At 45.2% G+C, this 25,394-nt stretch overlaps 1 protein-coding gene across 3 annotated transcripts in view; it reads right to left on the bottom strand.

Annotated features, from left to right (window-relative positions):
• Nucleotides 1–8,554: 8,554 nt before the first annotated feature.
• GPALPP1 (GPALPP motifs containing 1) overlaps nucleotides 8,555–25,394 on the bottom strand; it is a 44,977-nt gene continuing 28,137 nt past the window's right edge. The window contains exon 9 of one of the 3 annotated variants that reach the window (XM_070048792.1): nucleotides 8,555–8,793. The gene's annotated coding sequence lies outside the window, so the exon portion shown is untranslated. Of the gene's footprint in view, nucleotides 8,794–18,911; nucleotides 19,973–22,010; nucleotides 24,905–25,394 lie in introns of those variants that run through there. The other 2 variants (XM_051850041.2, XM_051850040.2) reach the window with 2 other exon arrangements.

Raw genomic sequence — 25,394 nt, 5'->3', positions numbered from 1 at the left:
GCACAGTGTAGAAAAGATACCCCTGCAGAGGTTGCCAGATAAGATTCAGGATGCACAGCTGCATTGCAATTTTAGATAAACAATGAATAATTTTTAGTATAAATGTATTACAAATATTGCATATGATATACTTCACTGAAAGAAAAACTCTGTTTATCTGAAACTCAAATGCACCTAGGCATCTTGAATTTTTATTTTTTAAACCTGGCAACCCCATTCCTAAGGTCTAGAATAGCTAGGCTAAGACAGTTATAAACAGTGGGCTCTTCATATATGTAGGTTCTGTAGCTGCTGATTTGACCAACTGCAGACTCAAAATAGTCACGGGGTGGGCATTTGGCTTGGTGTTTAAGATGCTGTCTGTATCCCACTTCTGAGTGCCTGAGTTTGAGTCTTGGCTCTGCTCCTGAGTCCAGCTTCCTGCTAATGTGCACCTTGGGAAGCAGCAGATGACGACTCAAGTAATTGGATCCTTACCATCCACCCATATGGGAGACCCAGGGTGAGCATCTTTGGCCCAGCCCAGTCCCCGGATGTTGCTGGCATTTGGGAGTGTGAACCAGTGGATGGGTGCTTACTGTCCCTCAGATTTCAAAGAATTCAGAAAAAAAGTGCATTTGAACATGTACAGATTTTTTCCTTGCCATTATTCCTTTAACAATATAGTACAACAACTACTTACATTGTATTAGTCATAAGGATGTCAGATTATAAGCAAATACTAGAACTTTATATAAAGGACTTGAATCCTCAGATTTTTGTGTCCAGGGGATACAATCTTGTCTGGGAAGCAACCTCTGCAGAAATAGAGAGGCTAAATTAGAGTAAGAAAATAAGCCAGGAACAAAGTATAGGGCATGCTGGCCACCGTGACCGTCCAGGCTTTGAACCTTCCCTATTTAGCAGAACCTGCTTCTCTCACAGAGTCAGAAAGTACCAGATGACCAGATGCTTGCTTTCCCAGCCACCCTGGAAGCCATATGCCAGCCAGAAGCACCTGCCCCAGCACTGACTAGAAAGCAGGTGTTTAGAAGCAGCATGTGTCATGCAGAGCGTCTCCTGGTGATGGGTGACAGTGGTGGCTGTGTTGGTGGTAGACCTGGGGGCTCCCGTCCATGGTGACAGCAGTGCTTCTAGGGCCTCACTGTGGTTCTAAGACCTTGTCCCTGTCTGCAGAGCCTTAGTGCCTGGCTCTGCCCTTCCAGGGACTCTGCAAGCTACCTACATCCTTCTGATGAATTCCTTGGCTCCTTAATTCTGATAGAGTCAGTTCTATTCCTGGCACCTAAAAACTGTGCATGGTAAATGAAATGAAAACTTCTCAAGCACGAGGAATTGTAGAGAGAACAAGAGGGGTGAGATAAGAGAGAGGCTGGCAAACTGTAAATCAGGGGTGGGTGGAGGCCTTCTCAGGGGATGCCCCTGTGCCAGTCTGCGTGTCATAGGGCCAATCTGGGAACTGGCAGCCGGTTTCGATTGTGTGATGAGGTTCATAAGGACCAGTTTCCATTCTGCCTGCACAGTGCTTGTCTTCTACTGGCTTCTCAGAATCTGGAGTCACTCAGGGGATGTCCATCTCATCTTGGTTGGGCATGGGGAGCCTCTGAGCTTTTGCTGTCCAAAGCTTCCCTCAACCCCAGTGTAGGACAGATGAATGTCAGAGTTTTGCAGAGGAGCTTGGCATGGTGGAGGAGTGGCTGTGCAGGGAACAGCATCCATGCTGGGGGTGATGCAGAGTGGCAGCCTTCACCAGTGCCATGGGCCCAGTGTGGGCTCACTGTCCAGGGAGCGCTACTGGGCTGGGTGAAGCAGGATTAGGCCAGGGGACTGTGCACATTGATTCGCTGATGCTGGCATGGCTGGGAACAACCTGGAGGGAAAGAAATGGTGTTTTCAACTCTTCTTGGCCAGCATGAGGTAGTAAAAACCATAATCCTCAACACTCCCTTAGGAGGAGGAACACAGGACAAGGTGAGCTACCTGGAGGTGCACATGGATGCAGGGATGTTTAAATTGTCAGATGTTTATCCACTTCTGTTCCTGGTCAGGTGTGGGTAGAGAGAAGACAGGGAGAGATCAAGCGAAAATGTTATTTTTCCTTGCTACATTTCTTCACTTCTCAGTCCACATCTGGTGGTCCATCCACCCAGGGCTGTTCATCACTGCCCAGACCATGCACACGTTGCCGAACAGGTGCAGGGACCCCTTCTGATGTATGTGGAGCTCTGAGCCATAGTTCAGCTGCTGCTGTCCATGACCTGGAGGAAAATCAATGGTCTCCAAGGTGCCTCAGCTTCAAACTCTATGTGCTTTTGTTCATTCTGTTCCCTTGGTGAGGAACTCTACCTTCGGCACTTGAAAAAACCCATTAGTCCCTCAAAAGCAAAACCAAATATCATGGGCAGGAAAGTCCTTGACACCTGTGCTGTTTCCTCTCCAGGCAGAATGGATCCCAGCACTCTTTCTCTGATCTTTGCATGTCTGTCTGCCTCACTGGCCCAGGAGACCATGTAGCCTACATTGTCATCCTCCAGCTCTTGGGGTAGACACAGATTAGGAGCTGGGCCTTGACAAAAGTTAGATGAGCTAATGGAAGAAATTTTCTCCTTTGTATTTACCTACCCCAGTCTCACATGTAAAATGGCCTTTAACTATATTTGTCTTTGATCTAAATCCTGGGGAGTGTTCACTCCCATCCAGTCATTATAGCTCTCTCTCTCTCTCTCTCTCTTTTTTTTTTTTTTTTTTTTTTTTTTTTTGACAGGCAGAGTGGACAGTGAGAGAGAGAGACAGAGAGAAAGGTCCTCCCCTGCCGCTGGTTCACCCTCCAATGGCCGCCAAGGCCGGCGCACTGTGGCCGGCGCACCGCGCTGATCAAATGGCAGGAGCCAGGTACTTCTCCTGGTCTCCCATGGGGTGCAGGGCCCAAGCACCTGGGCCATCCTCCACTGCACTCCCTGGCCACAGCAGAGAGCTGGCCTGGAAGAGGGACAACCGGGACAGAATCTGGCACCCCGACCGGGTCTAGAACCCGGTGTGCCGGCGCTGCAAGGCGGAGGATTAGCCCAGCGAGCCGCGGTGCTGGCCCATTATAGCTCTTAATGAAATAGCTTCCATGTCACAGGCACTCATATGGTGGTTAGTTTGATTGGATGTCTATTTTATATTTACTGCTTCTGTTCACAGAGAAGTTTCCCAGTGCAACCCCGCACCTGGTCTGTGCACCAGTGGGTTTATGTCACTCACAGACACACTCACAACGTACTCTTCTGGCCCTAAACTACTACAGGGCCAGCCTCTGTTCACTTATCACCAGTGTTTGTAACTTGCCTTCTGGTGCTGATGGTGGTGGTGAGGATGGATCATGTTAGTTTTCAAGACAACTTCTCTGCCATCCCCTTGATAACAATAGTAATATCTAATATTTAGTGAATGTCTCACTTTTGCCCAGGCATTTTGCTGGGCACTAGAGGGACAGATGAGACAAGCACAACAAATGGATAGTACTTATCTTCAAGGAACTAGTGATCTTAGGAAAGGAAGTAGAGCAGTTAAACAATTCTAGTACAAAAAGACAACTGCTGGATGGGTGTATGTAAAAAAGGCAGGAAACGTCTGGCTTGTGAGGGGATGGTGAGGGACTGGGTGGTGGCAAAGAGGAAGGAGAGAGAATAGTAGATGAGGGGCTTGCCTGTGAACAAACTGGAGAAGCAGCTCCAGAAAGAAGGGCTAGAATGTTCCAATAAGGAAGTAGAGAGAAACGCTGGGGACTGTGACATCTAGTGTAGAATTGTAGCCACAGGGCTAGAAAGACAGGGCTTCGGGAGGGGGACAAGCAACGGATGAGGCTGGAGACAGAGGTGAGAGTCTGACCTTCAAGGGCCTTTCTTGTTGTGCTAAGAAATTTGTTTTCATTATGTTAGCATTGAGGATCTTCAGGGAATTTTGTGCCACGAATTGACAGGCTCATCAGAGAGACTGCTTAGAGGGTGGGCAGTGAGGAAGCAGCCGGTGAAGGAGGCAGACAGAAGGCAGAGGTGGAGGAGCAGGAGCCAGTCATGCCAAGGGAGCAGCAGGTCCACCGGGGAACGAGTGACGAGCAGCGTTCAGTGCTGCGAAGCGCTGGACCTGGACTCTCAAAGGTCTCTTCTTGTAGCAACTTGGGGAACCATGGGAGAGCCATGGCAGTGCAGTGGTTTTACTACTTACTACTTGTTGAATTCTTTAGTTATGGAGGGTTAAGCTTGAGATAACAAAGGATTAAAATTACATCATTTAATAATTAAAAGAAAAATAAGAAAGGGAGGAGGAGTGAGGGTGGGAGCGTAGGGTGGGAAGTATCATTATGTTCTTAAAACTGTATCTATGAAATGCATGAAATTCGTTCCCTTTGTATAAATAAAAATTATGCATATATAAAGAAGTCTACAGAGGGTTTAGAACAAATGGGAGATGAGGAGTAAAGACAAGAGAACTCTTCTCAGGAGCTTGCCTGGGAAAAGGAGAGGGTGGATGAGAGAGAGAGAGAGAGAGAGAGAGAGAGATACGTGTAATAAGGGGGGACAGTCTTGGATCTGCTTCCACGCCATGAGGAAGGTGCCACGTGACAGGAAGGACCGAGGACCAGGAAGAGAGTGGGTGGGTAACTGAGGGAGCAGGGAGTGACCAAGGCTGACATCGTCCTCTGAAACATGGAGGGAGGCTGCTGGGCCAGGGTCAGAGGAAGAGCTGGTCAGGGGAGGCAGAGGTAGGGGTGGAGCAGGAGGCTTGTGAGGGAGGGCCTGCCCCCTGGACCATGTTCACGGGGAGCTCGGGAACACTCTGACTATTGCACACTGGTTCAGAGGTAGATTCCAGAGGCACTGCTGGGCCTCGCATCATCTTTCTGGCATTCTGTTGTTGCTCACGACCCTGGGAAATTTACCTAAACACCCTTCGCCTTGGTTTCCTCCTCTGTACGGTGCACACGCTAACCATCCTCAATGGATGATGAGTATAAGAATTAAATGAGTTACTGAAAAGTGCTTAGGACAGTGCCTGGTGTCTAATGAGGACCAAGTGACAAATGTGGTCATCACCATCGTCTCCAGCATCCTTATCTACCGTGGTCACAGGTGATAGAGCATTAGTTCCAGCCATTCAGTGACTAGGAGAAAGGGCTGAGCACGTGAAAGGAGGTTGCTGAGTCATGGTGGGGACACATGGGTAAGAACAAAAGATAAAGCTCTGTGGTGGGGCTGGCGCTGTGGCACAGTGAGTAAAGCATCTGCCTGCAGCACCGGTGTCCAATATGGGCGCCAGTTCGAGTCCCAGCTGCTCCAACTTCCGATCCAGCTCTCTGCTAATGGCCTGGGAAAGCAGCAGAGGATGGTTCAAGTGCTTGGACCCCGGCACCTGTGTAGGAGACCTAGAAGAAGCCTCTAGTTCCTGGCTTGGCTATTGTGGCCATTTGGGGAATAAATGAGTAGATGGAAGATCGCTCACTCTCTCTTCCTCTCTCTGTGTAACTCTGACTTTCAAATAAATAAATCTTTAAGGTTGTGTCAATTTATTTTTTTTAACTTTTATTTAATGAATATAAATTTCCAAAGTACAGCTTATGGATTACAATGGCTTCCCCCCATAACGTCCCTCCCACCCGCAACCCTCCCCTTTCCCACTCCCTCTCCCCTTCCATTCACATCATGATTCATTTTCGATTCTCTTTATATACAGAAGATCAGTTTAGCATACATTAAGTAAAGATTTCAACAGTTTGCTCCCACACAGAAACATAAAGTGAAAAATACTGTTTGAGTACTAGTTATAGCATTAAATCTCAATGTACAGCACACTAAGGACAAAGATCCTACATGAGGAGTAAGTGCACAGTGACGCAAGATTGTGGCAATTTAAATCCTCACAGTTGGTGGGGTTATCACTACATGACCTAAAGAGAGGTTTTATTTCCTTGTTACAGATGGGACACCTGAGATTCAGAGAGGCCCAGTGACTGTGAGGTGACACAGCGGCAAGTCGTGAGGACTTTGGTCTGTGCACCTTTTAACCACACAGATGCACTAAACAGAGCCAAAGCAGGTCACACTCCAAACTGTCATCAAGCTTCTTGAGGCTGTGTTTGCAGGGGACTGGTGGGGTTTGATGCACACAGGGAAAGGAGAAAATGCTTATCTCAGGATTAAAGCAGCTGAGACAAAGAAAGCAATTTGCCTGAAGCATAGACATGGTGGGATCCAGCAGAGTGCCCGGCTCAGCAAGGTGATTAGCATGTTTGCTGAATGAGTGAGCGATGACTCTGGAGGTGTGATAAGAGGGCAGGGAGGAGGTGGGGAGGCCGCTGTAGAAATCAGTCTAACGGAGGAAGTCCTATGAAAAGATTTCCTTCCTAATATCTTGCAGTATTGGCCCTGGGTGGGCATTGCAGTGCAATGGTTTAGTTGCTGCTTGACCTGCCTGGGTCTGAGTCCCAGATTCTATGCTTCTGACCCGGCTTCCTGCTAGTCAGCACCCTGGGAGGCCACAGGTGATGGCTGAAGCAGTTGGGTCCCTGCCACCCATGCGGGAGACCTGAATGGATTCCCGGGTTCCTGGCTTTGGTGTGGCTCAGCTCTACCTATTTTTTTTTTTTTTTTTTTTTTGACAGGCAGAGTGGACAGTGAGAGAGAGAGACAGAGAGAAAGGTCTTCCTTTGCCGTTGGTTCACCCTCCAATGGCTGCCGTAGCCGGCGCGCTGAGGCCGGCGCACCGCGCTGATCTGAAGGCAGGAGCCAGGTGCTTCTCCTGGTCTCCCATGGGGTGCAGGGCCCAAGCACCTGGGCCATCCTCCACTGCACTCCCTGGCCACAGCAGAGAGCTGGCCTGGAAGAGGGGCAACCGGGACAGAATCTGGCGCCCCGACCGGGACTAGAACCCGGTGTGCCGGCGCCGCAAGGCGGAGGATTAGCCTAGTGAGCCACGGCACCAGCATCTCTACCTATTTTGGTCACATGGGGAGTGAACAGCAGATAGAAGGTCTCTCTTTCTTTTCTTTCTGTGTGTCTTTCAGCTTTTCAAATAAAATGGCAATAAATAAATAAAAATTAATGTATTGGCAGTATCCAGAAATTACTTACAAGTCTGTAAAACAGTCACCTAAACAATTGACATCACTTGACTATAATAGCCAGGGCTAACTGTCCTCTAACATCTCCAGCCTCCCAGAGTCTAGATGGTAACAGCCCAGCTGCTTTCAATGGGTCTCCATGGTTACACTCATGCTCTGGTTTCCATGGCTACATTTCCTGGTTCCTCACAGAAGTGAGATATATATTTGAAATTTAAAAGGATTTTTTTCTTTCTTGCCTGCCTACACAGAAATCTAGGGTCCAAAGGTCTGCGCTGAAAGTTTCAGTGACCTCTTGGGAGGAAAAAGAGGAGGGGGGTGGTGGTAACGACATGTGTGACATTTGTCATCCACCATGGCATGAAGGAGAAAGACCCAATGGGGACATCCTGTGGTGATGGGATGATAGCCCAACACTAGGAGCCTCCGCGTTTTGCTCAGTTAGGAGAGGGGGAAGCCTGGGAGGAGGGAAGAACATGCCACTGTGTGGACGGATGGTCCCCAGGGCAGGTGGCTTGTCCAGAGGCCACACGGGAACTCTCCATCAGAGTCCCCTTAAAGTGATCCTTCATCTCTGTGCCACGACAGAGCTGCAGCTCCTGGCAGCACCAGTTCTCATTCCAGATTTTCTTTCTTGGCTCACTCTGCTCAGCCAGGCATCTGTTCTAAGGTACTAGCCCAGGTCAGGCCTTAGTTGGATCTGGCTTTTCTTGGCAGAGAGACTCCATGTGGAATTCTAGCGCCTCCTTGTGGTATCTCTAATGTTTTCGGCTCTAATCCACCTTCTAGAAAAGAATTTGTTTTTACTGCTATTTAATTTAGGAAGCAAAATATCAGTTTTCTTTATTTGTTGGTCCCTACTTGCTGCTCTCCTCCCCACCTCCCTCCATTTCTCCCACAAATGTTGCTGAATATCTATTGTATCTGAGCTGGGTCCTAGAAGCAATGCTAACAAAAAGAAAGGGTGTTACCTCCACAGACTTCACAATTTCACTATCGGGAGTAGGGACAAAACAAGCAAGCAATTCTTAAAGAGTCCCAACAGCTAACAGGAGAATGGCGGCACAGACGACCCACTGGCTGGGGAAGCTGTGGGAACTACTGAACGAGGGGACGTTTTTGAGGCAGCTGTCCAATGATTGTTTCCCAAGATTGAAAGATGAAAATAAACCTGCTTCCCAATATAGCACCAGCCTAGTTACTGTTTTACTCTCTTAGAGGCCCAGGTTTCTTGGTCACTCTTACAGAAACACACACACACACACACACACACACACATTCTCTTCCTTCCTTTTTCCTTCCCTCTCTTTCTCCCTGTCTCCTTCCTCTTTTAGTAACAAATTATTCTGCACTTCAGTGTTTTTATCTGCTATGTCTTGGAGATAGATATATAGACCCAACTTGTACCTTTAAAGAGCAGTGTCAACAGCATTCCATACAGACAACATTCTATTTATTTATTTTTAAAGGTTTATTTATTTGACAGGTAGAGTTACAGACAGTGAGAGAGAGAGACAGAGAGAAAGGTCTTCCTTCCATTGGTTCACTCCCCAAATGGCCGTTATGGCCAGAGCTAAGCCGATCCAAAGCCAGGAGCCAGGTGCCTCTTCCTGGTCTCCCATGTGGGTGCAGGGGCCCAAGGACTTGGACCATCGTCTACTGCTTTCCCCGGGCCACAGCAGAGAGCTGGACTGGAAGAGAAGCAGCCGGGACTAGAACTGGTGCCCATATGGGATGCCAGCGCCGCAGGCAGAGGATTAACCATTAACCCCCTCCCACTGATAGGCATTAAGGTTATTCCTAATCTCTTGTTATTATTGCAATTTTATATTTGTCTGAGTATATTAGTAGCGTAAATTCTAGCTAGGGAATAACAGTTCTGTTACATGCAGTGTTTATGGATATTGCCAAATTGGTCACATCAATTTACACTCCTACCCACAAAACCAATTTCCCTATTTCCACAAAACCTATTTTCCAACAGCCTTTCCAACACAGAGTGTTTTAATTTTTGTACTTCTGATAATCTACTGGGCAAAAAATTATTTCTCATTGTTGTAAAGATTTATTTGAAAGGCAGAGAGACAGAGAGAGGGAGACAGAAAGAGAGATCTTCTATCCAATGGCTCCTTCCCGAGATGGCTGCAACAATCAGGGCTGGGACAGGCCAAGGCTGGAGGCCAGGAACTCCATGTGGGTCTTCCATGTGGGTGGCAGGGACACAAGTACTTGGGCCATCATCTGCTGCAACCTAGGGGCACCTTAGCAGGAAGTGGAATGGGAAGCAGAGTAGCCAGGACTTGAACTGGCGTCCTCCTTGTAGTTTAAGTTTGCATTTCTTTTTTGCAAGTAAGGTTGACTTTCTTTTTCCATTTTTAAAAAAATCTCTTAGGGGATGGGTGTTTGGCTTACTGGTTAAGCCAAACATGGGACACTTGCATCCCCTATCGAAGTGCCTGGGTTTGAGTCCCAGCTTTACTTCCAATCCCAGCTTCCTGTTAAGGTGCACCCTCGGAGGCAGCAGGTGTTGGCTCAAGTGGCTGCTTCCCTGCCACTCACATGGGAGACCTAGACTGAGTCCCCAGCTCCCAACTTGGACCTGGCCCAGCTGTTGTGGGGAGTAAACCAGCAGATGGGAGGTTCTTTCTCTCTGATAAATTTTTTCAAAGATTTATTTTTTATTTATTTGAAAGACAGAGTTACAGAGAGAGGTAGAGACAGAGAGGAAGGTCATCCATCCGCTGGTTCACTCCCCAGATGGCCGCAACTGGTGGAGCTGCGCCAATCCGAAGCCAGGAGCCAGGAGCTTCTTCCGGGTCTCCCAAGCGGGTGCAGGCCCCAAGCACTTGGGCCATCCACCACTGCCTCCCGGGCCACAGCAGTGAGCTGGACTGGAAGAGGAGCAACTGGGACTAGAACTTAGCACCCATATGGGATGCTGGCACTTCAGGCCAGGGCTTTAACCTGCTGCGCCACAGTGGCGGCCCCTCTGATAAAATTTTTTTAATTAAAGATTTAACAGGAGCCGACACTGTGACATAGCAGGTAAAGCTGCTTCCTGCTATGCTGGCATCCCATATGGGTGCTGATTCCAGTCCTGGATGCTCCACTTCCGATCCAGCTCTCTGCTATGGCCTGGGAAAGCAGTAGAAGATGGCCCAAGTTCCTCAGCCCCTGCATTCATATGGAAGACCCAGAAAAACTCCTGGCTCCTGGCTTTGGATTCACGCAGCTCTGGCTGTTGCTGCTAATTAGAGAGTGAACCAGCGGATGGAAGACCTTGTTCTCTATCTCTCCCTCTCTCTCTCTCTGCCTCTCTGTAACTCTGCCTTTTGAATAAATAAATATATCTTAAGGATTTAACCTACCCCGAATTTACTTTAATCTACAGTGCAAGACACAGATCCAACCTATTCCTTTCTCCATGTATCCAATAGTCTCAACACCATTTATTGAGTATTTTTCTTTCCACTGCCTTGAAATGCCACCTCCGCACTTGTGTTTGCTTCAGAACTCTCCATGACGATGAGCTTGAATTCCATACGCAGCCTCGTCCTTGAAGGCAGGCTCGTTGTTTTGTTTTCAAATATGGGAGAGAAGGGCGCGTTTGAATGACAAAATAGAAAATCAAGCAGCCAAGGAGAAGGGCAGAGGAGATGCAGACGCACGAGTGAAGGGAAAACCGGGTGGCAACAGTTAGTGGCAGGCCGAGAGCTGACTGGTGTGCTCACCTCTGTGGATCTTTCAAGCAAGTTTTTCTGTATAATGTGAGGGAACTTCCCTCCTAGCTGATACAAGGGACCTTCAAACAGCTCATGGAAAATGTTATTACGAAAAAGCTATGCATGGATTTTCAAACATGTTTTGCCCCTAAATGAACTTATCTTTTAATTCCTTTTCCACAGACCTTTCAAATATCTTTGGATATCATAGCCCTCTCTCCAAGTTTGTCTGTTCCCTCCTGGCCTCTCTTCTTCCCCTGCCCACTCTGGAACCTTTGCTAATCTTTGAAACATTCCCTTGTAGGCATTGTGCCTCCCTAACCACCCCAACCTGACTGATGATGCCGCAATCTGTCTTGGCACAGTTGGGCAGATCAATATCCATGATGTGGTTTCTGGCCTCAGCTGGACCCTTAGCCTCGCCTCCTGCTGTCTTTGTTCAGGTCTCTCTCACTTGGTCCTCAGTGTTTTGGCCCTGGTGCCTTGTCCCATCCGAATAGGTTCTCTGCCTCATGTCTGTGGTTAGCATTCAGCAGTTTAGGGAACCAATTCTATGTAACAATCTGGGTAATGCGCCTTCTTGAGAGGAAGACGTCCAGAGGACTCATCAGATTCTCAATGCCCCAATAGGTTAAAGGACCTGTCTACTCCACAGCATGTGCTAGTGATGGTCTCCCTTGGCTTCCTGCCTCCGCCCCTCGAGTCATCTTTATGTCCTGTACTCTAGGTTTGGAAGATGCTGGGTCTGTTTATTCAAGGTCAACCCCCTGTACAACCCCTTTTAACTCCAGTTTCTGGAGAGATCTGTTTTCTTTGTTACCCCAGCTCCCTCGTTTCATTGTTTCTTTCTTTTAAGCTGGTCTCTCTCATCCCTATACATCCATGCAGTAACAGAAACAACACCACCCAAGCCCCTCGGTAGCCTTCTCCCTTTTTCTGGTTTTATGCTCAGCTCATCTCTGGGCTTCCCTGATGCCCATCCTCTGATCTGGGTGTTCTGTGCATCTCTGTTCTGTGCTGCCTGCATTGCATGGTTAGAGCTGGTCCTATTTATCTGTCTCCCTCACTAGGCTGTGAGGCTGAGAACTGTGTCTTATTTATTTCTCTGTCCTCAGACCAATGTCTCGCACCTTGTGGAAGCTTGATAAATATTTGTAGACAGGAACTAATCAATTTAGTTGTTCTCTCCTAGACTTTCTTATTTTTCCCTAGAGTTATAAAAACTAGAACAGGGAATAGTTTTGTAGGCAGATACTCCACAGTTTTACCCAAGTGTAGCATTTTCCCCTTCAATTTCCTTTTCTTTATTCTATTATAAAATATTCCACTAACTTTTGTTTTTTGGCTATAGTTACACACTGACTTGGTCTAAATGACTCTTGAAACTTTTTTTCTGAATCATAAGAACTCAAAACTCTCACCCAAATAAGCATAATTTGTACTACTGATGCCTAAATTAATGTCATAATGGCTCACAGTGAAGCTCAATTGCTGGCTAGGTAGTACAAAAAAAGCCTATTTAGGGGCCGGCGCCGCGGCTCACTAGGCTAATCCTCCGCCTAACGGCGCCGGCACACCGGGTTCTAGTCCCGGTCGGGGCGCCGGATTCTGTCCCGGTTGCCCCTCTTCCAGGCCAGCCCTCTGCTGTGGCTAGGGAGTACAGTGGAGGATGGCCCAGGTGCTTGGGCCCTGCACCCCATGGGAGACCAGGAAAAGCACCTGGCTCCTGGCTCCTGCCATTGGATCAGCGCAGTGCGCTGGCTGCAGTGCGCCGGCCACGGCGGCCATTGGAGGGTGAACCAACGGCAAAAGGAAGACCTTTCTCTCTCTCTCTCTCTCTCTGCCTCTCCTCTCTGTGTGTAACTCTGACTTTCAAATAAATAAATAAATCTTAAAAAAAAAAATCTACCTCTACTTGACAATACTTAAAAAACAATCCATTCCTGACTATTCATTCATGTCAGGTTTTTTAAAATTGTTTATAGTTTTTTCTTATAAGTTTTTGCCTGTCCATGATATATCCCTACCCCCTTTTTTTTTTGGTAATAATATTGCCATTTCCTTATGGTGCACAGAGACCAGAAATCTGAAGAGTCATCCAGTGGCCCACCGATGTCCTTGGCCAATGATGCGATTAGCTAAGAGTTGCTAACATGAGGTCCCATTTGGGCTTGGAGTGAGGGTGAATGCAGTTCCTGCCCATGTTAATTTCTCTCCAGGGCCATCTCAGTCGCTGGGCTTCTCCCACCAAGAGACGTGATTAAGTGTCAGAGTCAGCCAGGCTTCCTGGTTATTGATCGGGTTGGAGCCGGCAATCTTTCATACAAGTACTTTTTGATTCCCTTTTATTCTCTCTTATTTATAGTTAGAAAGGTAAACAACTCATTTAGAATTGTATTGTGATTACAGATTCCAGCAGAATGGGGTGAACATACTGTGATGGTCTCATTTCTCATCTACCTTGTTTGTACTACACGTACTTCTTGATGTCAGAGGATCTGATGAAGTGAGCAAGGAAAGGATGTGCAAGCTCTTAGGAAATGGTAGCTTCTTCCTGGGCAGATCCTGTCCTGCCCTGCTGAGGCCGTCCCTGGGTGTGTCAGTGTGTGCCTGCTTCCCTGCAGGCCCCACCCACCCAGATTCATAACCAGGAGAGCTGCACGCAGATAGCTAACGAGAAGGGGATTTGCAGCAGCCACGGGCTAACACCGACACACCTGAGGTGAACTGACAGGCGAGTGGGGGGTTCCTAAACAGCTCAAGTGTTTTGGCAAACAGATAGTGTTCTTAGAAAACAGGTGGGAATCAAAGGTAAGATGCGGCCATAGTAAACATCAGAAGTTGTTGCCTTTGTAGTTAGTATGTGCTATCCTTGTTGCCAGCCATAGCATTTCCTTCTGGAGAGCTACCCTGCCAGTTTCTTGGTCTATGTCTGCGGTTCAGAAGGACTTAACCCCGCTTTGGCTCCAAGTGTGGGGATATGGACCAGCCTGAGCTATAGGGTGTTGTTTCTCCCGGCCATGGGATTGATTCAGGGGTGTAGTAGCCAAAGCTGATCCTTGAAGCCGGCTAGCATCTGTTCTTGGACTTTCGCTGTAACTATGGGAAACAGCAGCTTTCTTTTCGTTAGGTTGCTAAGCTGTAGGATGTCGCTGTAGGGGTGTTGTTACCCATGTCTGATATCACCTAAGGGTGATGTCCATAGCAGAAAAGCAGACTAAAGCAGACAGAGTCCTGATGACATATTTTGGGCATGTGGATCCCACTGTCCCTAAAGCCAGGGCTACCCCATGGACTTGTGATTACATGAGTGAATAAATTATCCTTTTTTGATTAAGTCAGTTTGAACTGGATTTCTATTGCTTGCTGCCAAGAGTCCTGATACAGGAGTTTTCTGAGGTCCTGAGAAATGAGTAAGTCTGTATGTGTAAGTTCTCTCAGTGGATCTATTATCCAAGGGACTACAGTCATAACCATCATTTACTGCTGGCTCTTGTGCTGTTTAAATATGCTGTCTCATGCACTCCTGCTAACATGTTGTGAAATATTATTGCCCCCAGTTAAAAGATAAAGAAATTACAGTTGAGTCAAATTAAGCTTTCTCAGATGTACACAGCTAGTGGCAGGACCACATTTTGATGCTAGGTTGCTGTCTCCAAAGTTTATGCTCTTAGCTAGCATAGTATAACTCTCTTATGTTAGCCAGGGCTGTTAGCCGCAAACAGAGTTAATATATTTGGTTGTTTATGCAGGCTGGGATAGAAGAGGGATACGTCTGTCTACACTGCAATGCTCCTGCAGCGAAGCCTGTGTCACCACCTGTGTCACCACCACTCTACCATACCCAGACCTCACAGACCTGGTGGTTGGTACCAGTGGTGCTTGGGACTGCGCGCCAGAAGCACTAGTGCTGCTGAGTATCTGGACGACTCCACACTATGCCTGTTTCTCCCCTCTTCTCCCCCGGAACCTCAACCTCGTATGGGTGCATTTGATCGCTAGAGTTCAGGCAATACATTGGCTCTAGCAGCAGCAGGGGCATCTGGGAAAATGACTTTTGCTTTCTAGCCTTTGAATCACAAGGCTCAGTGGTCATAATCTGACAATAATCTTACATCTCCGAGTCTAGAAATATTAATATATCATGTTTGGATAAAAACAAGTTTGGTTCTCACACTTTGGAGTGGATTAGAATTACCTGGGCATGGTGCCAGAAAATAGATGCTGGGTCTAACCACAAACCCAGTCAAAATCTCTGGTGATAAGGCTGTCCGTCTATAGTTCAAGGGATTGCAAGGGAGATCAAAATTTCAAAAACTGTGACTGACGTTCTTGTCGAGTACATTGGTCCACAGTACTTTTGTTCCACTGTCTTCTTCTGCCTCCCCAGGCCTCAGCTTTATTTTGTTCTGGTAGATGCTGAATAAAGATGCAGGTAAAGCTGCCACTTGCAGTGCCAGCATCCCATATGGGTGCCGGTTCGAGTCCCAGCTGCTCCACTTCTGATCCAGCTCTCTGCTGTAGCCTAGGAAAGCAGTAGAAGATGGCCCAAGTCCTTGGGCCTCTGCACCCATGTGGGAGACCTGGAAGAAGCTCCTGGCTCCTGGCTTCAGATCGGCGCAGCTCCAGCTGGTGCGGCCATCTGGGGAGTGAACCAGTGGATGAAAGATGCCCCCACCCCAGCCTCTGCCTCTCTGTAACTCTGCCTTTCAAGTAAATAATCTTTCTTTAAAAAAAAGGTGCAGACCCTACTAAGTGTTCATATGTACTTACTGTAAAGACTCTAAATGTGGTATTTATTTCCCCTTTCCCTATATGGGATTTTATTATTATTTTTTATTTTATTTATTTAAAAGACAGAGTTACAGAGAGGTAGAGCCAGGGAGAGGGAGAGGGAGAGGGGCAGAGAGAGAGAGAGGTCTTCCATCTGCTGGTTCACTCCCCAAATGACAACAACAGCTGGAGCTGCGCCGATCTGAAGCAGCCAGGAGCCAGGAGCTTCCTCTGGGTCTCCCACATGGGTGGAGGAGCCCAAGGACTTGGGCCATGTTCTATTGCTTTCCCAGGCCACAGCAGAACGTCCAATCATAAGCTGAACATCCGGGAATCAAACCGGTGTCCATATGGGATGCCAGCGTTACAGGTCGGGGCTTTCACCTGCTCTGACACAGTGCCGGCCCCCCAAATGGGATTTTAAAACAGCCCCCTAATGACTTACTTGTAGAAAAGAATATTCTGAATCCATCTTTTCATGTCATTTTGAGGCAACACAGTATAACAGATTGGTTCACATTTTATAAGTTGATAGGTTCAGAGTTTTAATCTTTCTTGATAAATGGTTTCACTGCAAACACTTTTTAAACTGTAAGAACCTCAGTTCTCAAATATGCAAATTTTATTAACTACTACAAGACTATCAGGAAGAATATTGATGTAAAAGACTACAAAAAATTCAGTTAAAATGAGAAATGGCTATAATTTCTAGGTTTATTTGCTAGCTAATATCAAATTAATTACAAAGGAACTTCAAAAGGTTTGTGGAAAAGTGGGATTAAGGGATAAAAATTTAAAATATCAACTTTATTTCTCAATATATGTTCTACCATGTGTAGGACATTTTTTAAAGTGATGATACCAGTCATTGAGGCCATCCCTAAATAACTGGAGATTCTGGGAGTTTAACCTTTTCAATGCAGGTTTTTTTTTTTTTTTTTTTTTTTTTTTTTTAGTTAAGAAGCAAAACGAAGTCAGAGGGAGGCTAATCAGGACTGTAAAGTGGAAGCCTCACAATCTGCCACAGAATTCTCATGAGATTGATGAGAAGAATGAGCAGGAAATTGTCATGGTGATGGACTCTTTGATGAAGCTTTCCCATGCATTTTTCTGCAAAGGTTTGGCTTTCCCCATTCTCAAAATAAGCAGACATCACTATTCTTTCCTTCCAGAAGTCAACAGCAAAGTGCCCAGAACACCCCATTGCCAGACCTCTGGTCTGCTTTCACTGACTGGACCACCTCTGCCTCTTGGTAGCCATGCTGTCATTGGGCTTTGTCTTCAGGATCACAATGGTACAGCCAGGTTTTTATCTCCTGTCGGAATTCTTCAAAGGAACACACTGGGATCTTGTTCCCAATTTAGAGTTTCCATTGGAAGTTCTGCTCGTTTCTTTTAACTGCTCCCTGGGCACAGCAGCTTCGGCACTCATTAAGCCGAGATTTTGTATCACTTAACATTTCTTTCAAATTTATTTGAAAGGCAGATAGATACAGCGAGATATGGGTTTACTTCTCAGTAGATACAGGTTTATTTCTTGAATGCCCACAACAGCTGGGCTGGGCCAAGAGCCCAGAACTCCACTGGGGTCTCACACATGGAGGCCAGGGGGTGCAAGCACTTGAGCCAACATCTGCACCTCTCAGGATGCATTAGCAGAAAGCTGGATCAGAAGCAGAGGAGCTGGCACTCCAATATGGGATGCAGGCATCCCAAGTGATGGCTTAACTCACTGCACCACAGCACCTGCCCCCATGCGGCCTGCTGACACTGCGCCACACGTCTGCTCCCACTTGAATTTTTAATTAGAAGTGTGTAAGCTGAGCCAGCTGACTTATCTATCGTGTTGGCTGCTGTTTCTGCTGTTGTCAGAACTCTTCAATTAAACGCTTCATATAACCATACCTGTGGTAAAGTAGCAATCTTAGGCTAATAAATCGCTTTTTTAAAGTGCAGTGTGAATTAGGTATTTTATATTTTTATAACATCTTATATATATAAATTTTTATATATTTTATAAATTTTTTAGGTATTTTATATTTTAGGTGAGTACAATGTGTTGCTTTAAGTCTTTATCAAAAAAGGCAAAAATTATCATTTTAAACATTCACAACTCCATTTATTTTTTTGTATCACATGATAAAAACAGCAAGTTTATTTTCATCTCAGACTCTGGCTGTATAAAGATAAAACTTAGGAACAAATGCTTTTATCATATGACTGTTTGGCCCATATTATTCCATATTGTAGGGAAACCAAGAGGTTCTATTAAAGGACTAGAAAAGTGGTTACGAGAGAGAATTTGAAAATGAGCTTTGAAATGTTTCTTTTCAGTATTGTTTTTAAAAATCATTTATTCATTTTTATTTGAAAGACAGACAAAGAGATCTCCCACTTGCTGGTTCACTCCACAGAAATGCTTGCAACAGCTGGAGCTGGGCCAGTCAGGCTGAAGTTAGGAGCCGGAAGCCCAATCCGAGTTTCCTATGGAGGTGGCAGGGACCCCACCACCTGAGCCATCCCCTGCTGCCTCCCAGAGCGCACGTTAGCAGGAAGCCGAGGCAGGACTTGAATCCAAACACTCTGATATGGGATGTGAGCATCCCAAGCAGCATCTCCACTTCAATGCTTTACCCACTCTTCTTTCCAATATTCTAGAGTAGGTCCTTGAACTGTTTCCAGCTCTCAAAACAATGATGCGCCTTTGCTGCTTTTTAACATTCTTTTATGTTTTGTCAGAAAAGCAGAAACTGGTATCTAAAAATAAATTTGCTTGCTTCTGAAAGTACTTCTTTAAAATACTGTAGTACCTCGGCTGCCAAAGCAGAGTTACCTAAGACCTCACAGTACTTTAGCAACATTAACTGATTAATCCCCTAAGGAATACAGTCAGGAAGCGAGAGACCACCCCTTGGGGTTTAGCTTCAGTATACCATTGCTCCCCCTGCCCTATTAATGTTCTGTACTTCCTTTGTGCTCAGTGAAATCATAGGATGCTAAGTCAGGCAGGGATCAGGACCTTATAATCTACTTCTCCTGGGGGTTATTCTATTTTAAAAGGTGTCTAAGAAAAGACAAAGTTTAATGACACCAGGTTATCACTGATGGTGAAAATCTTGGGCACTGCAGCAGCTGAATGGTAGATGTCTGATGAATGAAACCTTTCACGAATTATTTCACGTGAGAGGTAATAGTCCACGCTTCAGGAGGCAGGTGTTACGGTACTGGTGAATGCAGTACTCAATGTAAAATGCTTTTGGGTTTAGGAATATGTAATATAGGAAAATAGAACATATAATAAATGATAGGGAATATTTTTAAATATTCATTTATTTGAAGGGCAGAGTTACAGAAAGGGAAAGAGAGAGAGAGAGACAGAGAGACAGACAGACATTCCATCTGTTGGTTCACTCCCCAAGTGGCCACAACAGCTGGGGCTGGAGCATGGACCAGGCCAGAGACAAGAGCCAGGAACTTCATCCAGGTCTCTGTGTGGTGGCAGAGGTCCAAGCACTTGGGCCATCTTCCACTGCTTTCCCAGGTGCATCAGAAGGGAGCTGGATCAGAAGTGGAGCAGCCAGGACTTGAACTCATATGACTTCACAGGTGGCAGCTGTCTGCTGTGCCACAACACTGGCCCCAAGAGAGGAAATTCTTTATAGGAACATACATAAATGCAGTGATTCTCAAATCTGAGTTTACAAAGAAGGACCTGGGCTGTTAAAAATGGAGATTCCAGGGCTGGCACTGTGGCACAGTGTGTAAAGCCTCTGCCTGTGATGCTGGCATCCCCTATGGGCACCAGTTCTAGTCCTGGCTGCTCTACTTCTGATCCAGCTCCATGTTAATGGCCTGGGGAAAACACATAGGACGGCCCAAGTGCTGGGGCCCCTGCACCCACATGGGATACCTGGAAGAAGCTCTTGGCTTTGGCTGATGCATCCATCTGGGGAGTGAACCAGTGGATGGAAGATCTCTCCCTCTCTGTCTCTTCCTCTCTCTGTATAACTCTGATTTTCAAATAAATAAATATTTTTATGAGTTGTTTTTTTTTAAATTTATTTGAAAGGCAGAAATAAAGAGAGAGAAGGAGAGAGAGAGAAATCTTCCATCTGTTGGTTCACTCCCTAAATGGCCACATGGCCTGGGCTGGGCCAGGCAGAAGCCAGGAGCCAGGAGCTTCTTCATGGATTTCCACATGGGTGCAGGGGCCCAAGTACTTGGGCCATCCTTGCTATTTTCCCAGGCCATTAACAGGGAGCTGGATCGGAGTGGAGTAGCTGAGACTTGAACTGGTGCTCATATCAAATGCCAGGATGGCAGGTAGAGTCCTATGTGACCTTCTATGTCGCAGCGCTGGCTCCAATAAATAAATCTTAAAAAAAAAAAAAAAAAAAAAAAAGGAGATTCCAAGGGGATAGGCATTTGGTAGAGTGGTTAAGAAGCCACTTGAGATGGCCTGCGTCCCATATCAGAGTTCCTGGTTGTGAGTACTGACTTGGCTCTGAATTCTGGCTTCTGACTACTTCACACCTTGGGAAGCAGAGGTGATAGCTCAAGTAGTCGGGTCCCTGACAGCTACATGGGAGGTTTGGGTTTAGTTGCTGTTTCCTGGCTTTGGCCTGGCATGGTCCTGGCTATTGTAGGCATCTGGGGAGTTAACCAGTAATGGGAGTTCTCTACCTGCCTCTCAAATAAAATAAATAATACATTATTTTTTTTAAACTTTTATTTAGTAAATATAAATTTCCAAAGTAGAGTTTATGGATTACAATGGCTTTTTTCCCCCCTATAACTTCCCTCCCACACCCCTCCCATCTCCTTAGTATATATTAAGTAAAGATTTCATCAGTTTGCACCCACACAGAACATAAAATGTAAAATACTGTTTCAGTACTAGTTACAGCATTACTTCATATTGGACAACACATTAAGAACAGAGATCCTACATGAGGAGTAAGTACACAGTGACTCCAGTTGTTGACTTAACAATCTGACAATCTTGTTTGTGGCATAAGTAATCTCTCTAGGCTCTAGTCATGAGTTGCCAAGGCTATGGAAGCCTTTTGAGTTTGCCGACTCCGATCTTATTTAGACAAGGTCACAGTCAAAGTGGAAGTTCTCTCCTCCCTTCAGAGAAAGGTACCTCCTTCTTTGATGACCCGTTCTTTCCACTGGGATCTCACACACAGAGATCTTTCATTTAGGTCCTCTTTTTTTTTTTTTTTTTTTTTTTTGCCAGAGTGTCTTGGCTTTCCATGCCTAAAATACTCTCATGGGCTCTTCAGCCAGATCCAAATGCCTTAAGGGCTGATTCTGAGGCCAGAGTGCTGTTTAGGACATCTGCCATTCTATGAGTCTGCTGTGTATCCCGCTTCCCATGTTGGATCGTTCTCTCCCTTTTTTATTCTATCAGTTAGTATTAGCAGACACTAGTCTTGTTTGTGTGATCCCTTTGACTCTTAGACCTATCATTATGATCAATTGTGAACAGAAATTGATCACTTGGACTAGTGAGATGGCATTGGTACATGCAACCTTGATGGGATTGAATTGGAATCCCCTGGCACATTTCTAACTCCACCATTTGGGGCAAGTCCGATAATACATTATTTTTTAATGGAGATTCTCTAACTCTAATCCCCAGGGTTCCTATTGAATAGGGGTAGGTCTGGGAATAGGCATTTAAACAAACTTCCAGGTGATTCTTTTTTTTTAATATTTATTTTATTTATTTGAAATACCAAGTTATAGAGAGAGGTAGAGCCAAAGAGAGAGAGAGAGGTCTTCCATGTGCTGGTTCAATCCCCAAATGACCACAACGGCCAGAGCTGTGCTGATCTGAAGCCAGGAGCCAGGAGCTTTTTCCGGGTCTCCCACACGGGTGCAGGGGCCCAAGGACTTGGGCCATCTTCTACTGCTTTCCCAGGCCATAGCAGAGAGCTGGATTGGAAGTGGAGCATCTGGTACTTGAGCCAGTGCACATCTGAGATGCCAGCGCTGCAGGTGGCAGCTTTACTCACTATGCCACAGTGCTGGCTCTCAAATTAAATTCGAAAATTTCTAAAGAATCACCTGGGCAGGGGGCGGTGCTGTGGCATAGCCAGAGCTGCAGGCCAGGGCTTTAACCCGCTGTTCCAATCCATGCTCCTGGCTTCCGGTTGGCTCAGCTCTGGCCATTGTGGCCATTTGTGGAGTGAACCAGTGGATGGAAGATCTCTCTGTTTCTCTGCCTCTGCCTCTCTGTAACTCTGCCTTTCAAATAAATAAATCTTTTAAAAAAATTATTTTGAGTCAGAGAGCGAGAGATAAAGAGCAAGAGAGAGAGTGCACACATCCATCTACTGGTTCACTTGCTTCCTTCTTCAGAAAAGCTAATAAATTTAAAAAATAAAAATGAAGACCACAAATTCTCAGATATGGAGGAAACTTTATTTATACATTGAAAAACCTACATCTTAAGAAGCTTTCTAAAAACATTCTTTTAATTGCAAAGCTCAAAAGGAAAAGATTGAAATGGGCAGTGAACATCTTTTCAGTTCTGTACAAACATGGTCACAGTTAAACAATTTTTTAAGCTGCAAAAAAAGAGACCTCTTTAGACAGCAAGAGCTTTGTACTTAACTCTCATGATGGCATCAAAAGCCAAGAAAAGTAAACTAACATTCTGAAGAAGAAAACTGATGTTCCATGAGAGCCATCTCTAACCACTTCTCTCCATGCTACCTTTTTCTCCTAGGTATAACTCAACAGAGGATTTTTTTCTAAAAATGACTGTTATTACTATAAAAATCCTGAAAAGAAAAGTGATAAGGGCCCTTGTAACTTGTGTAAAAACCACAATCCTACATTTCAGAATGATATTATCTCCTCTTCATAGGAAACAGAAAGTGCCATAATGTTCTGGGATCAAATAATTTATATCATCACTCTGGAGCACGAAAACCCCAATACTGTGCAAATCTCAAGCTCGTTTCTATAAAAATCATTAATTCAAAGCATGAGAAAATGTGAATGTGATGACCTAAATGTCTTAGAGCTGCTATATCCACACGGGATTAAAAACTCTTAGTAAGACCATGGCTTTTTTATTGTTTTCAGAACAGAGCTTACTTTTCTGTGTTTTGCACAACACAAAAACGCCTTAAATTATGCGACGGTGCCACAGTCACCATCTCTCACCTTTTGATGCCCCCTACCTACTTCTGTACCTGCTAACCCCAAGAGCCCTATTTACTTACCAGTAATGTGGTCACTATTGTGAAGCATCTAAAAATCCACCCGAGGTGACATTCTAGGGGCTGGACAAAAATCACGTAATTTCAGGCAGCATGAACTTAAATGTCACTTTCAATGGTAAAGAATGTTACAGGATCTGCTCCACTTTATAACCTTAGTATTGCTCTTTTTTTCTTCTTCATTTTTAAATTTCCAAAGAGCCTACTATGGCCCTATACAACTTGATCAAGAAATGCAGGAACTTAAAAAATTCTTTTTAGAACAATCCTAGTTTTCTGCCGGAGGGGAGGACACTTGATTCATTTAGGCTGTTTGCAGCTCTCAGGTGGGATGGGAAAGAAATGAAGAACAACGTTCCATTCTGCACAAACAGCTATTTTGTTCTTTCATTGTCAAGGCTCCTGTATTGCACTAGGCTCTTCATGGGGGCAAAAAGCTTCTGGGAGGGGACTGACATTTTGTTAAACTTGTCCTCAGGTGGCAGGAAAGCGTACTGGCTTCAAGCTGCCGGAGAGGTAGTATGCGAGAAGTCACAGGCAGAGAGGAGAGAGGCTTCTCCCGCTCACGCCAAGGTCATGAACGCTTCAGACGTAAGCAAAGAAGCTGCCCACATACAACATGAAATATCCCCCACCCCTTTCAGATGAGGAAAATAAAACAAAGTATCTAAACATGACACTTTTACTTTAAAAATTACCAAATTTCATAAAAATATACATAGGAATTTACATAAGTATGAGGAAGTAGAAGATATTTGTCACGAAAAAAACTTATAACAAAATTAAATGAATACACTGGACACTCCTATACAAAGTTTTGTGTTGAGAAGATGTTCCATGCCTCTCTTTAATTCTACTTAGAAAAGCTTTTACAATTTGTTAAGGAGGATAATTCGTTTTGTTAGTAGCAACAGTCCATCAGTAGGCTACTGTTGACACTGATGAGAAAAACACCATTTACTGCTACAATTAAGGGGAATAATTTACACCTTAATTCGAACAGCATACTCAGTTCTGGAACTTAGAATCTTTGTTTCAGCTTTTGCTTCAAAACTAAAACACAGAATTAGCAGAACAATTAGGCTTAATCAGCAAGAAAACGTCCATATAGCATTCATGTTTAGGTTTTATTTAACTATGTGGAAGTTTCTGCTTAATATCTCAAGAGGCAGTGCTTGTAGCATTACAAACTTAAAGTACTCCCATTAGGGTGGTTATGATCACATACTTTCCACTTCTGCTTTTATATTCATGGATTATCAAACTCGGTCTTTTATAAAAGGATGTTCATGATTCACTCCAGCAAATGAGCTACAAACTGTTACATACATGCATGGGTAATGTAAGATCATCCCAAAGCAAAGTTCCAAGACTCAGAGGCTTCAGCTGAGGTCATACAGGCCAAGTCGCACAGATTTCACACCACGCACAGATAATGGCATACCTTGTCCCTAGAAATACTTATGATTCATGGTGGAAAAGGCAAAACAGGTCTTCCTTAGCACATGGAATAACCCAGGGAGCCCACTTTCTGACTTAAAGACAAACAAATCAAAAAAACCAAACAACAAATAATGCCCTGAGTGCCAAAGAGTGAAACTGGTAACAAAGCAGACAAAAGACCGCACACTCTACTTTCAAGTCAATGGATAAGCACTGATACACGCGCTGAAAAAACAGCCAATTTCAAACGCATGATTTCTGCCAGGAACGGACACCCACTCCAGGGCAGGCTAGGTGTATTTCACAAGGACATTCAGACTCTGTCTAGTCCTGACCAGATCTGAGACGTCACTTGTCAGATGTCACAAAACTCAGGAGGGGACCCTAAAAGTTACTATATAAAGATAAGCCTATCCTTCTTCATTCTATTCTACATAACAAACATGGATGTTGCGTTTCCACATAATCTTAAAAGGACTCACAGAACAAGGCAGACTTGGCTGGTTTTTAAGATTACCTTTAAAAAGGAAACTGTAATCTTAAAAAGCCCAAAACAAAGGACTAAAGGTGGACAGAATGACAAAATGGAATTCTTCAACTTTTCTTCATTGCACAGGGAAATCCCCCTGAGGTAAGAATAGGAAAATTCCGTAAGCTGGAAAATATGTCTGACTTTAACTATATTTTCCTTTAAAACTCACATTTGAATACTGATATAGGTTTCACAAAATTAAAAATCACAAAACTTTTAACAAGCAACCTCAACTCTTATGGAACTCCTTACTCAACACTATGAACCCATGAATGATTCAAAAGTTTTCAACACTAATTTATAAGAGACATTTTAAAGCAATAAACATTTTTTAACTTGCTTAACATAAAAACTACCAGCAGGGCCAGCGCCGTGGCTCACTTGGTTAATCCTCCACCTGCGGTGCCGGCATCCCATATGGGCACCGGGTTCTAGTCCCGGTTGCTCCTCTTCCAGTCCAGCACTCTGCTGTGGCCCAGGAGGGCAGTGGAGGATGGCCCAAGTGCTTGGGCCCCTGCACCTGCCTGGGAGACCTGGAAGAAGCTCCTGGCTTTGGATCAGTGCAGCGCGCCAGCAGTGGCAGC

The sequence above is a fragment of the Oryctolagus cuniculus genome, chromosome 9, assembly GCF_964237555.1.
Source record: "Oryctolagus cuniculus chromosome 9, mOryCun1.1, whole genome shotgun sequence".
Lineage (NCBI taxonomy): Eukaryota > Metazoa > Chordata > Mammalia > Lagomorpha > Leporidae > Oryctolagus > Oryctolagus cuniculus.
Note: the sequence above shows the minus strand (reverse complement) of the source record. Positions and strands in the feature narration are given on the sequence as shown.